Source organism: Elgaria multicarinata, chromosome 1, assembly GCF_023053635.1.
Source record: "Elgaria multicarinata webbii isolate HBS135686 ecotype San Diego chromosome 1, rElgMul1.1.pri, whole genome shotgun sequence".
NCBI lineage: Eukaryota > Metazoa > Chordata > Lepidosauria > Squamata > Anguidae > Elgaria > Elgaria multicarinata.
Window position 1 is genome coordinate 55,849,128 of NC_086171.1, and position 16,290 is coordinate 55,865,417.

Below are 16,290 nucleotides of genomic sequence, written 5' to 3' on the forward strand. Positions count from 1 at the left end.
TCTTAACATATTCATAGAATATAATTAGAAGCTGAATAATTAGTATTCATGATATCTTTGACCTAGATTCTTTTTTAAAAATTAATTGTTTTAAGAAAATGTCAAACTCCGATTTATATTTTTTTAAATCTATTTTTAAAATTAAAAAATCATTGATTTTTATCAGTCTTGAACTTGGGTTAGTTACCTGCAGACTCATAGTTAAATTATGATTCTTCTACTGTTTGCTTAGCCACAAGCACACGGTGTGCAAGAGTGTACACATCTCCACATTGTTAGACCGATTTCTTGCTTGTGGGTTTCCCAGTCAGCTGGTAGGCTGCTGTGTGAACAGAATGCTGTACTAAATGGATCTTTGGTCTGATCCAGCATGGCTCTTCTTATGGTCTTATGTGTATAAATAATTAGGGGTTGTTTTTAAAAATAAAAAATTTGGGATTGTTATTTTTAAAATCAAATTAGATGAATTTTCACATTGAGACTTGGACACAATGCTCAATCTGTGCATTTTCATTGGCCATCTTGTAATACTGAGAATTTACTTGAATAGCCATGCATCTGTTGCTTGACAGACATATGGTTAAAATCTTTTACACAAAGTGGTGACAGCTTCCGTATTGAGAGAGATGGGAAATCATGTCTCTTGGACTTAGATTTAATGTAAACCACCACGTGCAGAGAAATATAAATTATTTTCATGGAGAAAGTAGCTGGGGGTGGGGGACCTTTTGTATTGGTCAATGACAGACCTAAAAGGCAAAAGAATAATTGCTTTTGATTGGCTGAGCAATTCAGATTTTATTAAATAGGTTTTGTTGGTTCTTGTGCTGGCTCTAGATTGCATGATTGGACAGTAGAGACTGTAAGTGCCATTTTTTGGTAGAAAGGCAAGGTACAAATCAAGTAAATAATATTTAGATTTTCTTTGACTTCACTGAATAGACATAGGGTGTTTCCAGCTGACACTTCTACTAAGCAATTATCCTGCCTCATTCACAAACTTTTACGGGAGGTCTAGGTGATTATGTCTTCCACTCATAATTCTTTCATGTTTTCCCACTACCACTTCTATATTTTTTCTTATTGCAGAAAATCTGTTCAAGAAAAAGAGACTGTATTGCTGCACAGTGCCTTTTGATTGGTTGTGCTAGGAGCACTCCATCTGCAAGCACCAGCAGTCAAACTAATTTATTTATTTATTGCATATCTCTACTACCCAATAGCCAAAGCTGTCTGGGCAGTTCCCAAAAGTACTAAAGACATGGGGTTGTATCCAGTGCAATGTTCACACAGCTATGCTTATGCAAATGGAATTCTCCACCTCTGTGCACCTCTGTAACAACTGTCTGTGCACCCCAAAAAGCCTGTCCTGAGAATTATGGGACTCTTGGGAAAAGTGTGTCCTATGGGATGGCAGCTGCATCGAGAGGGGGGAAAACACAAGAACACAGTTCAGATGACACGCCAAGACACAATGGGCAAGCATTTTGAGCTAAACATTATGGCTTAGGATGTTGTGTGAACCATTCCTAACCATGGTTTAAACACGCTCACTAACCATTTGCTGCAAAAGGGTTAATAGCCTAACCATGGCTTAGCATGGTGTCTGAACAGCCCAAGGTGAAACAAATTTCTTAGAGCAGTGTTTCCTGACTTGGTGCCCTTCAGATATCTTGGATTTCGATTTCCATCAGCCCCAACTAGCATGGACAGTGGTCAGACATGCAGGGAGTTGTACTACAAAACATCTGGAAAGCTATTTTAAAGAGTTCAGTTGTTGTGGGTACATAACTTACAAGTAGCCTCAATTAGGCACCCATTCATGGAGGAGAACTTTCTTCATCCAGCCTCCTTCCGAATAGATTTATCTTGTTGCACAAATACTGTCCCAGAGGCCCATTTGTGAAGAAAGCGCAATATTTTTTAAGACTGGTAAACTAGTTTGCACATAACTGAAAATTTTGTAGAAGATGTAACTTTGTTAGAAGATTTTTAATAAGCATACGCAATTTCCTAATTAAGGTATTTTCCCTTTCTAGAGAAGTTTCTCTTGCAACTTGAATTTTTTTAGATGATTTACCATAGTTAATACATTGGGTGATATCCAGTTAACTTCTCCTTCTGGCTTCCTTCAGTGGAATGGAGAAGAAGGGCAATTCCTTCTCCCCCTTGCAGCCCTTCCATGCACCTTCAAAAGCTGGTCCAGAGAGTTGGGGGACCCTCCCGAGCAGGTTTGCGGCGGTACAGGATGCTGCCGTGAGGTGGTGAAGAAGAGGAAATTCTGTCACATGAACAAAACACTGCTTGCACAAATTTTGATTTTACCCATTATATTGAACATGTCTTGTTTTTTTAAATTCTAGTCTCTCTCTTTTGATCCAGCTGTTGTTCCCCTAATGCCTTATATTGGTTTTCAGTTCTTGGCTTCACAGTTGCAAGGATTGCTATTTTAAGCAAGTACATCAGCTATGCAAAACAAGGAACACTCACATTGCAATTTGATTAAATAAAATGGTGTGAATTCCTCCTCCTATCCTGTAGTATCTCCTAGGCAGTGTGAAATGCAGACAAAGCTAGAAGTGGTCACTGCTTTATTACTTACACACACACAAACAATACTTGGAGTATTATTTACTTACTATGTGTGCCATCAACAAATCTTTTCTGGGTAACTTATAAAAAAAATCATTCAGCACATTATGGGCTTGATCTTGTGATGATCAAGGTTGATAAAAATCAGTGACTTAAAAAAAACCCTGGATTTTTCAAATTTAAATCAGATTTTTTTAAAATTTAAATTTAAGCAGATTTTGAAATTTTAAAACAATTAATAAAAAAGATGTTATGTCAAAGTTATCAGTATGAATCTGAATTATTCAAATGCTGATTACATTTTATGAATATGCTAACAGCAGTTCATGGAGATAGGACATAACCTGATCGTTCCTATTCTGCACTAAGAACATAAGTGCCATCCTGGATCAGACCAAGGGTCCATCTAGTCTAGCACTCTGTTCACACAGTGGCCAACCAACAGCACCCTCCCATCCATGTTCCCCAGCAACTGGTTCATATAGGCTTACTGCTTTGGATACTGGAAGCAGCACATAGTCATCAGGGCTAGTAGCCATTGATAGCCTTCTCCAGGAGTTTATCCAACCCCCTTTTAAAGCCATCCAAATTGGTGGCCATCACTACATCTTGTGGTAGCGAATTCCATAGTTTAACTATGTGCTGTGTGAAGAGGTCCTTCCTTTTATTTGGCCCGAATCTCCCACCAATCAGCTTCATTGGATGAACCTGGGTTCTAATATTATGTGAGAAGGAGAAAGGTGATGTGCAGAAGTGCATGCTCCCTCTTTTGCACGTACGTGTGCTCTCTTAAGGTCTTGCATCTCTCTAAGTGAGGTGATAGAGGAGGTCAATGAATAGAGAATCTGGGAAGGTGGAGTAGATCTGAACAAAGAGAAATCTGGATATAAATGCAAGGGATAGGGGAGAGGAATAGAAAGTGAAACCAAAAGTGAACAGAACATATTCATGTAGACCTGACTCCTGAGAAAACTTCTGCTGCATTTGTCGTTGATTATAGAAGGGAAAGACCTAGCATGGCAGCCATGAAAGAGACTCCATTTTGGAATATTTTGTTCTGTACCTGCTGTGGTTGAAATTGCCTAATATTTTTAAAGAAATTTACATTTATCTAAAAATTGAAATAGTTAACCATTTAAAAATCCATGTGTGTGTTTTGTTAATATTTTTGTTTGCTTTTCTGGTTAGTTTTGTTCTTCAACAATCTTATTCAACAATTTAAATGCCTGTTTGGAGGTGGTGATTCTGGCACAAATATCATGATATCATTCATGGAGCAGGTTCATCATGCTTTAATAATAAAATGACCAAGTTTTTTTGATCCCATTTTTTTTGATAAATTAATCTGAAAACAATTTGGAGTAATTGCTTAGCGTGTATCTATCTTCTAAGGAAACCTACATCTCTCAATACATATTAAAGTTATATTAAACAATAATGTACACCTGCTAAAAATGATGGTTAAATAGAATCTTCCTCACTAGTGATTTGAACTGTGATTTAAATCATTAAAATTGAGTTCTGGAGGGAGCAATCCTACATCCCCTAGACAGCATATTGGGGGGACGGGACACATAGGATTTTTCAGTTGTCTGGCTCTGACTTCAGAGAAATCTCTCTGAGTGCCGAGCCAGGAAACTGCACTTCCCACTTCCTTCCCATCATAGCCAGCATGAAATGAACCAAGGCAGTTGTCTGTCTGTGCTCGATAAGCCGAGTGCAGAGAGAAGAAAAAGGGAACCTCAGAAACTGGTTTAGAGAGCTTCCTGAGCTCTGCCCAGCCTCCCCCTGCTTCTCGCCCCTGCTAGACAGCCAAAATTGGCTTTCTAGCCAACAGGGCAGATGAAGCATGGAGGAGAGGATCCCCTCTGTGCAGCAGCCTCCCTGCATTGGATAGTCTTAAGTGTGGTGTGAGAGCCAGTGTGGTACAGTGGCTAAGGTGTTGGACTGTGAGTCAGGAGATCCGGGTTCTAGTCCTCACTCGGCCATGGAAACCCATTGGGTGACTTTGGGCCAGTCACAGACTCTCAGCCCAACCTACCTCACAGGGTTGTTGTTGTGAGGATAAAATGGAGAGGAGGAGGGGGAGGATTATGTATGCTGCCTTGGATTCCTTGGAGGAAAAAAGGCGGCATAAAAATGCAATAATAAAATAAATAAAATAAAACAAGTCCCCATGGGATTGTGCCCTCATAGAAGCCAGTTAAATCATGATTTAAATCAATTTGATTTAAATCAAATCTGCCCTGGCAGTGATGTAAGTTTGCAATACGTTCTCTCTTATTGTAAAAGTTTAACAGCTGCAGCCTCTTTTCCAATACCACATACTTTAAAAAAATCTTTGGTAGGGTGATGGAAGCTCTGCATCCTTTCTATAATAGCCCCCAAATTTGGTCTTAGCAGTATTTTAAAGTTCTTGATAATGTAGAGGAACTGGCCTGGCTGCTAAAATATCTATGTCATTATTAAAACTTTACTTGCATCTGGTTTTGGAGTTACTGGAATGAGAAGCTCAAAAGAACCAATAAGGGATATATCAGTTGCTATGCTTGAGGTCAAGTCTTGTTTTATTTAACATCATATCTAGATGGAGACTTGTTATAAGGGAGGAAAAGCTTGTTTACACATAATGGAGGTTTTTGTTAATGCTTAACTTATACCTTGACAATCCCCCCCCTTTGGAGTTATGCAAAAAGAAATAATAATAATTTAAAAAGTTTGGTTGCTTTATCTGCATGTGCCTGTATGATTTTTTTCTTCTTGTAACAAATCATTAAAATTACTGTTGCATACAGCAGATGGCCAAGGATCTTTAATTGGACGTGTTATGCGAATTATATAAAACAATTGGGGGGAAATGGATCATCTTCTCTTTTCAGACAGCTTCTACAAATCTTTATCACATATTGATGAACTGAACTTTCTAGAGTAATAAATGCTCTAGATTTTTAAAATGTGACTGCTACTTTTGCTCATCTAATCAATGTTATGTTAAAGGGTTGAGGTTTTTTTTAGAATTTACAAAATATTATAATTTCTGACTGCAAAGCAAATAAGTATTCGGGTATTTTCTTTTAATGTTTGCCTAGTTCAAAATACTTGCTTTTCTAACCACCGACGCAGTCCCTTTCTCTGTGCTCACCAAATTTCTGTCAACAAAACTGACAGGAAGTGCAAGACCTAGAGCTTGATAACAAAAAAAAGCAGACAATAACAAAGTGTTTTATTCAGTGAACATGTGGTGAAAAACAATGAAAATAATCTCGCAGAATATGTTTTAATTTTAGCTATTTGAGCATTTGAAAAGCTTCATCAAGGCAGTCAACCCAGCTGCTAAAAAAGAGGCAAGACTACAGAGAAAGACAGATGCGGCTTCTGAGTTGAGCTTTCTGAAATAAATAACACAATACAAAAACAAAACACAATAAAAAAAATTACTCTGAAACCGTTCCAAACTTTACACAACAGTAACTTAACAAGAGACCACTTATAGTGCCATTTTCTGGCTCCCTCAGTTTGGAGATAGAATGCAAGTGGATGTTAATTTGTTTTGCATTTTAATAAACAGTACAATGGGTGGTGGCAAATTAATTCATACGATTTAGCACCCTTTGTCAGCTCTTATGTCAGGAAACCATTTTTAAGTAAGAGCACTGATGCAGAGCTTAGCCAGCAAAGCTTAACAGCAGCAGACGGATGCTTATTCATATTTTATTAGCATCTATATCATGCCTTAACTTCCTCAAAACTCCATCAACTTAATTTGTAAGCCTCATAGTTTATTCTCTTTCAGATTAACTCCTTTTATCATTTCATTTGGAAATATGTGGCATCACTAGGACTCCTCACAGCATTGAAATCTTTTAATTTTTTATGTGTCTTACAACATGTGAAGGCTCCCCTTCCCGCCGCCCTTTAGTTGATATGAAGCTCTTTGCACAATGAATGTTTATGAGAAGCTGGTGGGAAGTTTGTCGCGTAGCACACCTGTCAAAAGTTCTGCACATTGATCAAGAGACAAGGTTCACTTCAGAAGCTAATGAGGATTTTTCTTCCCCTTTTAAAGACATTTCTCTTCTCTCAAAAAAAGCTACATCTGATCATTGGAAATGTGCAATCCCTGTCTCTTTCTAGCAAGTTTGCTTTGTAAATTGCTGGCAAGAAATTTCCCGTTTACAGGACAGTGGAATAAAATTGTTCATTCTTAAACTAAAGTACTTTTTAACCATAGATATGAAACTGAGGCCTTAGCTAGACCTAAGGTTTATCCCGGGATCGTCCTGGGGTCATCCCTGTTCATGTAAATGACACACAGGTTATCCCGGGAGCAGGCAGGGACGACCCCGGGACGATCCCAGGATAAACCTTAGTTCTAGCTAAGGCCTTAGGGTATGGGTGCTTAAATGCCAGTTTGAACTTAATTTCTATATCCCTCAATTTTTGAGATAATGACTTGGTTCACATGCTGATCACTGTCCACAGTGGCTTGTGGTGGTGCATGCCAGGCATTTTTGAATATTCAAGCTGCAGCTTTTCATGTCATCCAAACCTTGGCAGCAGGGGTTGTGTGAGGGTTAAACAACCCTCATGTAACCCTACAACAGATCATGTTATTTAACCCTCATACAACCTCCTTTGGCCAGGTTTAGATGACATGACAAGCTGTGGCTTGAATATTCAAAATTTGGCATGTGCTGCAGCCCGCCATGGCTTGAATAAGCCACAGTGGGCTGTTTCATCGTGCGAACTGGCCGAATGTGTGTGATGTATTGACAGAGGAGTGACATCTAGTGACACTCTGTTTTACATGTTACTTTATGCACAGGAATTCACAAGAGCTAACTACTCCTGCCTTTGCAATCCCTGGGTTCAATCTAGACAAATAAGTTGCATTTAAGTCTGACAGAAATCAATGGGATAAGGTGAATGACTTATTTCCCATTTATTTCAATGGAACTATATGTAACTAGACAGGTGCATGTTCCTATGCATGTTTAGACAGAAAAAAGTTCTCCAACTCCCAGCATTCCCCAGCCAGATGGCTGGGAATGCTGGGAATTGTAGGACTTTTTTCTGTCTAAACATGCATAGGATTGCTTAGTCTATATTTTACCTCTTGTCATTAAAGTATAATTTGATTTGGATTAGGATGTTTCTATTATTATTATTATTATTATTTATTTATTTATTTATTTATATAGCACCATCAATGTACATGGTGCTGTACAGAGTAAAACAGTAAATAGCAAGACTCTGCCGCATAGGCTTACAATCTAATAAAATCCTAGTAAAACAATAAGGAGGGGAAGAGAATGCAAACAGGTACAGGGTAGGGTAAGCAGGCACAGGGTAGCAAGCATGGGAAATGTGGCTAACGAACTTGTGGCTAGGGATACTAATGTCTGTTATGGCTGGTTTTGGTTATCTGAAAGAAACTGAGATTTCTGCAATCACCAGTGCTTCTCTTTGGTAGGATGTGGTGACAGTGTTAATTTAGAATGACAGTTAGGTACCATGTAATAGTTACATAGTACAAGAATTAAGGAGTGTTTTCAGGAAAGTAGTTGTACTATTCCTGCATTGAGCAGGGGGTTGGACTCGATGGCCTTATAGGCCCCTTCCAACTCTACTATTCTATGATTCCACTAGTGTGCTATGTTGGGGTAATTGTGGTTAATAAAGGGTTTTAAAAGTATAACTGATTTCATGCATCATTCTCATGTATCAGAAAATGAGGTTGTAGCAGCATTTTTATGCATATTTGTATAGAATATTGATTATTTGCATCTGCCATTGTGAGCCCAGAAAAAGTAAAAGGGTGGAAACGAATCAGGATTAACAAGTATGATATGAAGGATGTGACACACATGGTTATGATATTTCCTGCTATCTCTATAATAGCAAATGTTTTCACAAAGGTTTATTGGTTTTCTTTTCTAGCTAGTAATTAAACTAATTTCAGATCAAAGGAAAGCATTTTAGATTTTGGCCTTCCTCATTCCCTGTTCTTGAAAGTTCATGCCCAGAATGAAAAGCCTAAGTTGCCTTCCCCAGTTGATACACCTATGTTCAGCCAGTAGCTGGATTCACACAACATGCTTACCCACACTCATGTCTTATTGCAGCCAGGGGGACTTGTTAACCATGCAGTCTGGCTTGTTAATCACCCTGAATAACCCCCAAAACAAACTATGTGTTCTCAGGATGGCTTCTTCTTCTTACTCTTTTTCTTGCAGGCTAATCCTATGGTCCTGGGAGAATATCCCAGGCACTATAAGGTTTAGTGGATTTTGCCTCCTGGGGCCCATAGACGCAATTATGACCTTTGGAGGGGGAATCTTGACATTGGCCCCATTCCCCTTCCAGCTCAAAGCCACTAAGTAAAAGCACCAAGGCAGTTGCTCCTCATGTTGCAACAGTGGTCTTGGAAGAGATCAGGGAGGACAGAAAGGGGCCAGAACTGTGAGTGAGGTGAGGAGAGGGGTAGATCTGCAGGATCTACATGGATAATTCTGGAAGATGAGCTTAGAGGCCTGTCTAGCCAACTTTCCCCCTCTCCTTTTTAAAGGAAGAATAGGAGAAATAAAATTGCATCTGTCCTGTTCCTGCCCTGCCTGCCTGCCTCTTGCCAGCAAGGGCATATGATAGACAGATGGCTCCGATTTCTTAACTGTTTGCCTGTATTCAGTGCTGTTCTCTTTGCTATTACTGTCGCACCCCCACCCTGCCATCCTATTAAGAGTAGGTATCCAGAAGCTATGGAATTTGTGCCAATTGGAAGGAATTTGAGTTTGGTACTCTCGTCACTTCCACAATGGTGTTTGCCGTTGCATTTGCCAGAGCCAAAAGCCTTATAGCACAAGTAAAACACATAGGCCTCTGTTTGCCTGATGGGGTAAGGAAATAACTTCTGGCTTGGATACTGTTTTTGCTTCTAATTCATAGTTACAAAATATGCCATTTAAATTACTGATTCAATACAAAGAATAATCGTTATTGAAGTGGATCGAGATGAATATATTTCTGCATTGAGATACTCAGTTGCTTCATGGTCCTTTGACCTCAGCCCTCTCCTAGTATGGTTGCCCAGATTACTTTTGTTACGCATCTGCCACAGAGTGCTAAAAGTATTGGTCATACTTTCTCCATTAGCTGATGTTCTTTGGTATTTACTGAATCATATAGTCAACTGAAAAAAAACCACCACCCACCTTGGCCTATGAGCTAAGTATAGTTCAGTTTTGGAGGCTTTGGTTGTTCACTTTTTCTTCCCATGAGAAAAGACTTAACTGTCTTAGCCAGTGTGTGGTCATATAGTTTAAATATTCCCCAGTACATCTGCCAAGCTAGGAAAAAACTGAATAATAATAATAATAATAATAATAATAATAATAATAATAATAATTTCTTCTAACCTGCCTCTCCATTCTGATCATGGCGGGGAACAACAGCAAGTATAAAATACATAAAATATTAATCAAAACACAGTATACATTGTTAAAACTTCCTAAAAACATCCTAAAAGCATCCTAAAATTCCACTGGATAGGCCTGCCGGAAGAGATCAGTCTTTATAGCTTTCTTAAATACTAAAAGACTGTTAAGTTGACGAATCTCCTCCGGCAGGACATTCAACAGTCTGGGAGCAGCAGAGGAAAAGGTCCTCTGGGTAATACCTGTCAGCCTAGTTTTGGCTGGCTGAAGGAAGTTCTTCCCAGAAGACCTGAGTGTGCGGGGCAGATTGTATGGCAGAAGGCGATCCCATAGGTAGCCTGGACCCAAACCATGTAGGGCTTTAAAGGTGATAACCAACACTTTATACTTCGCCCGGAAACTAATCAGCAGCCAGTGAAGAGATTTTAAAACAACAAAGGCAAGAAAGAAATGCTGAAGTAACACATTTATGTAAGCCAAGTCTTGTACAGCTGAGATGCATATTTTCTCTGTTTTTGCTTAACTGTCTTGCCTAATTATTACATTTTTTTAAAAAAAAAATGTACCTGAATGTTATTAATGATGACTGTTCTGATACATTCAAAAATAAAAAAGGAAAAACTAATCAGAGCTGCTATTTGGAATTCATACTATTTTCAGCACCCTGTTTATTCTCTTTAAAGTTTTAAATATTATAATAAAAGTAAGTATGAGAAATCCGCCTTTGTGAAATTTCCAGATTTGTCTTGCATATTTATTACTAATTTGTTTAGTAGGATTATTTATTATACTCTTTCAAAGCTGTAAGAGCTGAGAGTGTCACTTAACATAAAGCATAAAAAAGCATGAAATATTTACTAGATTTTTTTTCCTCCTTTGGATTTTAGTTGTCACTTTGAGGTTGTGTTTGCACAAAACATCTCTTAAACTTTTCTTTTCTCACTCCCTAGCAGTTTTTAAAAGATAATAATGTAGGTAGTAATGTAGGTATAATGTTGTTTAATAGTATTCATGTCTCTGATACTTTGCTTGATATAGCACTTCAGACATTGTTTTTAGTAGATCCAGACTCATTAATTTAGTACTTCAATCAATTTGGTAGTGGTTGTTTCAGGAATTGTTAATGGATTTATTTTTGAGTACTCCCTGGACAGAGTCATTCAGAGGAAATAACTTTATGAGTGAAATTGAGAGAGCAGCTGCAACATAACAGCTAATATTAAAAGTAGTTCATAACTTTTATTGAGCACACTACATTATCAAGAATAATGCCATCCTTGCATTATTATTCAAGCCTAAGAATTCACCTTGTCTGTGTGTCCTGTCATGATCTGATCCCCAATGTAAAAAGACAAATGGCTATTTACATTAAGGGAGAATGGGCCTAATGTACACCTTTCCTGACCATTGGCCATGCTGTCTGATGTTGATGGGAGCTGAAATCCAAAATATCTGGAGGGCACCTGGTTGGGGAAGGCTGTCTTAAAGCAACAAAGTGACTTTAAATGTATAAAGTGCTAAAAAAATAAGTATTGCTTATTTTTCAATTTTTCCAAAATTCTCAGTCTTTTTCCATGGCCTTAAAGTTTCCAGAAGTTTACATCACTAACCTCGAACATTGCTCGTTCACCCATCCCTAGTAATCTGAGATTACTAGGCTGTGGCCTGTTTATTTTTAATGTGACAACATCATCATACACCCTTTGACAATTCTCTGACCTAATTTCACATTCTCTGAAGTTTAAGAAGACATTAGCCTACTAACTAAAGCTTTAGCCTACTAACCAAGAGCTCATTTTAGAACAGGAGCAGTATTGCCAAACTCTTTGAAAATATTAATGTAATAATAATATATTTATTTGTTACCTACCTCTCCCTCTGGATCAAGGCGGGGTACAACACGTGCAAACACCATAAAATACATATAACTAATTAAAACATTTAAAACAAATGCATTATTGAAAGCCGGCCGCACATTATTAAAAGGCATCTTAAAATTCAACTGGGTAGGCCTGCCGGAAGAGATCAGTCTTTATGGCTTTCTTAACTTCCGGAAGACTGTTAAGTTGACGAATCTCTCCCGGCAAGCTATTCCACAAACTGGGAGCAGCAGAAGAAAAGGTCCTCTGGATTATAGTTGTCAGCCTTGTTTTCGTTGGCTGGAGTAAATTCTTCCCAGAGGACCTGAGTGTGTGGGGCAGATTGTACGGGAGAAGGCGATCCCATAGATAGCCTGGACCCAAACCATGTAGGGCTTTAAAGGTGATAACCAACACTTTATACTTCACCCAGAAACTAATTGGCAGCCACTGAAGAGATTTTAAAACAAGTGTAATGTGGTCACCCCTAGGTGTACCGGTGACCAGCCTGGCTGCCATATTTTGAACTATTAATTTATTTATGCTAACTTGAGTGTGTTAATTCAAGGAAAGACCCTGATATTTTTCAGCACTGTCTCGCCATGATAGATGTGTTCAAATTTTAATTCAAGCCTATTGAATCCAGGAGCACAGACAAATAGATGGACAAAAGTCTCTAAAGGGAGCTTAACTAGAACTGTTCATTTAGGGGTATGGTACTTTGGGTTGGGGTTGAATCTGTGGGTGGATACCTAATTCCATTATGCTTTGCAACATGAACGTTGCTCACTTTGCTCAGATGATATTCATTTCCTGCCAATAGAATGACAGTTATTTGGATCCCAGGATGGCATGATGTTTATTGAATTACTTACTCTGGATATTGAATACTGAAGCTTGTCTGCATGAAAATCATTTCTGGTTCAGGGGATTAGTTAGAATTAACTTGCATAAAAAACTCTGTTGGGAAGTACCAGAATTTACCAGGGGAGAGGTTCACATAAAAGGTTTCATGGGTATCACTTTCCTTCATGGCCTCGCTCTGCTTTTAATCAATACAGGATATTCACTAGTGTCTCATAATGAGGATGAGCAAGAATGGGAGGAGCATCAGGAGCATAGCTTGTGGATGTTAAGTCATACAGTAAAGTAGAGTGACTTTGTACAGACTATAAACACATTTATGTACACTGTTGTACATTTCCCTCTCCAGAAGTTCTCAAACTCTGTCTGTTTTGTAATGTGGCATAGGAAATCCATAGAAAGATTACAATATTTAGGATTTGAGTAAGTCTGCAGTAATGGAATAAATGCTATGGAATAAATGCATATGAATATGGAAACTCAAATCTTCCTGTTCATGACTGTGAAATGACAACAAATGTAATTGAGAGTAACTCGGGATAATTTCTAGACATGGACAAAAATGGGAGAAACACTCAGATACATACACACAGTAGAAATCTGAAAAAAACCATCATTGTATATTTTGTTCTCACCGAAGAAATTTATCTGGACTCCTAAACTATCAGGGTGATATTTAGCACTTTGCCAAATAATTGTTTCTAGGGGAGGGAGTTCTATGCCAAATTTAATTTATGACCATGATGTTTGAATGCATCTTTACGTTACTAGCTTTCAATATGATGAACATACAGAACATTGGTTAATCAACAAGAATGTTGTATTTTATGTTGGTAAAGCTGGAAGATGTTTGTCAGCAGGTTCTCAGGAATATTGTTATTAAATTAATCTTAGATCTTTGGGATAAATAAGATGGTAATTGCACCAGGGTAGCTCAGTTTTCACCATAAAAGCTGATCAGAAATAGATGATGATGTCAACTCTATATGCTAGGTAAAATTGGTTGTGCCTAAAGCCTTATAAGGTTCTCAGTCTCTTATGAAGAAATCATACATTTATTGGAGGGTTTAGACAGTTGTCTTTCATTCTTTTCTAAGTTAGATACAAATAATTTTGAGATCCAGATCTTTTAGAAAAGATGTAGGGACAAAAATATTGAATTGCTGCAAAAAAAGGCCCAAAAAATGGCATTCAAGGTGACTAATTTGTTAATTTTGCTAAACAAGGAAAGCCAATTCATTCCTTTTGCCGTATGACTGGCTGAATAGGTGTGAGGTGTCTGTAAATAAAATAACTGGTTTAATGTAATTTGTTTTTTCCAGAACTGCATTTTGATATTTGGAATTATATATGTGTGACAGAGAGAGAGAGAGAGAGAGAGTGTTTCCAGGGTGCCGAATTAAATCTAATTTGCTGTCCTTGTTAAAATAGTTTTGCCTCTATGGTTTAAACTTAAAGCTTTTTATCATATTGGTAATCTTTCCCCCCCTTTCGTATGCCATTAAAGCTAATCCTTCTGCTCTACCCCTTTTGTGTAATGACATTTCAGTCTTAAAAATGTTCTTACGTGTCCAGAAAATGAGTCCTGATTTTCTTCTGCAGTTTTTTCTGTCATGTTAGCTGTCATTAGACAAATCAGCTTGCAAAAACTGTGGATAGTTGAGGCCAGGAGGCACACAGAGTAATTGGTGGTGGTGGTGGTGGTGAGGGAATATCAACATCTACTGAATTTAGTAATTAAGTGCGGCAGTTATACTTTCTAATGGAACATGGCATGGTGGAATACCTGTAATGATCTGAACATTCGACATTATGCATGCCTATATTTCTCCTGTTTTCTTTCTTTGAAAATAACAATCACTAGAGTTGTAAATTGTCTTATTGTATTTGTGGAATAGCCACTATTATGTCGTGTGGAAATTACTGTAACATAGAGAACATCACTATTCTAATGGAGAGAACAGGCAGTGTGTAATGTGGTTGTTTCTGTATTTGTATATTTTCTATCTTTTCTGTGAATGTTAGTAATTTGCACACCCCAATTGCTCTGTCTCCAAGGTTATAGTTTCACATTTCCATGATGAAGAGGCTAATGTCTAAAAATGTGAACCTTTGTGGTGCTGTGGCTAGAATTTGAGGCCTAGATGTAGAAAACCAAATTCAAATCATTTCTCAGCCATGAAACCTATAGGATAACTCTGAGCAAGTCACATTCTCTCCAACTAACCTACCTAAAATACTACTCCAAAATTCTTCGGGTGTAACAGATAGGGTATACAAATTTTACAAATATAAAAACGTCGTATACAGAGCATACAAGTGTTACCAATATTTTCAAAAGGTGCATCTTGTTTGCCTCCTTTAGGTGGGCTCTTTAAGAAGATCTATTTTGGATTCTGATGTATTTTTCCTGTTCTCAAATATAAACATGTAATGTTCTTCCAGTGGATCATTAGCACTCAGTTTGCACATCACAACCCAGATTTTTTTTTTAAAAAAAAAAAACTTGAATTGTTGCGAACATAAGAAGTGCCATGCTGGATCAGACCGAGGGTCCAGCATTCTGTTTACACAGTGACCAACCAGGTGTTGACCAGGGACCACCAAAGTAGGACATGGTGCAACAGTACCCTCCCACCCATGTTCCCCAGCAACTGGTGCACACAGGCTTACTGCCTCGGATACTGGAGGTAGCACATAACCATCAGGGCTAGTAGCCATTGATAGCCTTTGCATCCAGGAATTTATCCAACCCCCTTTTAAAGCCATCCAGATTGGTAGTGATCACTACATCTTGTGGTAGTGAAAACCATAATTTAACTATACACAGTGTTGGTCCTGAATCACCCACCAATCAGCTTCATGGGATGACCCCGAGTTTTAGTATTTTGAGAGAGGGAGGAAAATGTCTCCCTTTCCACATTCTCCACATCATGCATAATTTTGTACACCTCTATGTACAAAATTATGCATGATGTTATGCTCTCCCCTTAGCCTCCTTTTTCCAAGCTAAACAATTCGAGCTGTTGTAACTTTCCGTCATGAGGGAAATGATCCAGCCCCTTAATCATTTTAGTTGCCCTTTTCTGCACTTTTTCCAGCTCTATAATATCTTTTTTTAGGTGGTGTGACCAGAACTGTACACAGTATTCTAAGTATGGTCACACCATAGATTTGTATAAAGGCAGTATGATACTGGCAGTTTTATTCTCAATTCCTTTTCTTATATTGCCTAACATGGAGTTTGCCTTCTTTACAGCAGCTGCACACTGGGTTGACATTTTCATTGAGCTGTCCACCACAACTGCAAGATCTCTTTCTTGTTTGGTCACACCAGCTCACATCCCATCAGGCTATACTTGAAGTTGGGTTTTTTTGCCCCAGTGTGCATCACCTTATGCTTGCTTACATTGAACCACATCTGCCATTTGGATGCCCAGTCTCTCAGCTTGAAGAGATCGTTTTGGAGCTCTTCACAATCCCTTTGTGTTTTAACAATCTTTAATAATTTGGTGTCATCAGCAAACTTACTCCTAATTCCA

General features: G+C 38.2%; 1 protein-coding gene across 1 annotated transcript in view; it reads left to right on the forward strand.

The window, feature by feature from the left end:
• The window catches only part of RFTN1 (raftlin, lipid raft linker 1), a 129,026-nt gene that overhangs the window by 20,361 nt on the left and 92,375 nt on the right, over nucleotides 1-16,290 (forward strand). The window lies entirely within an intron of this gene.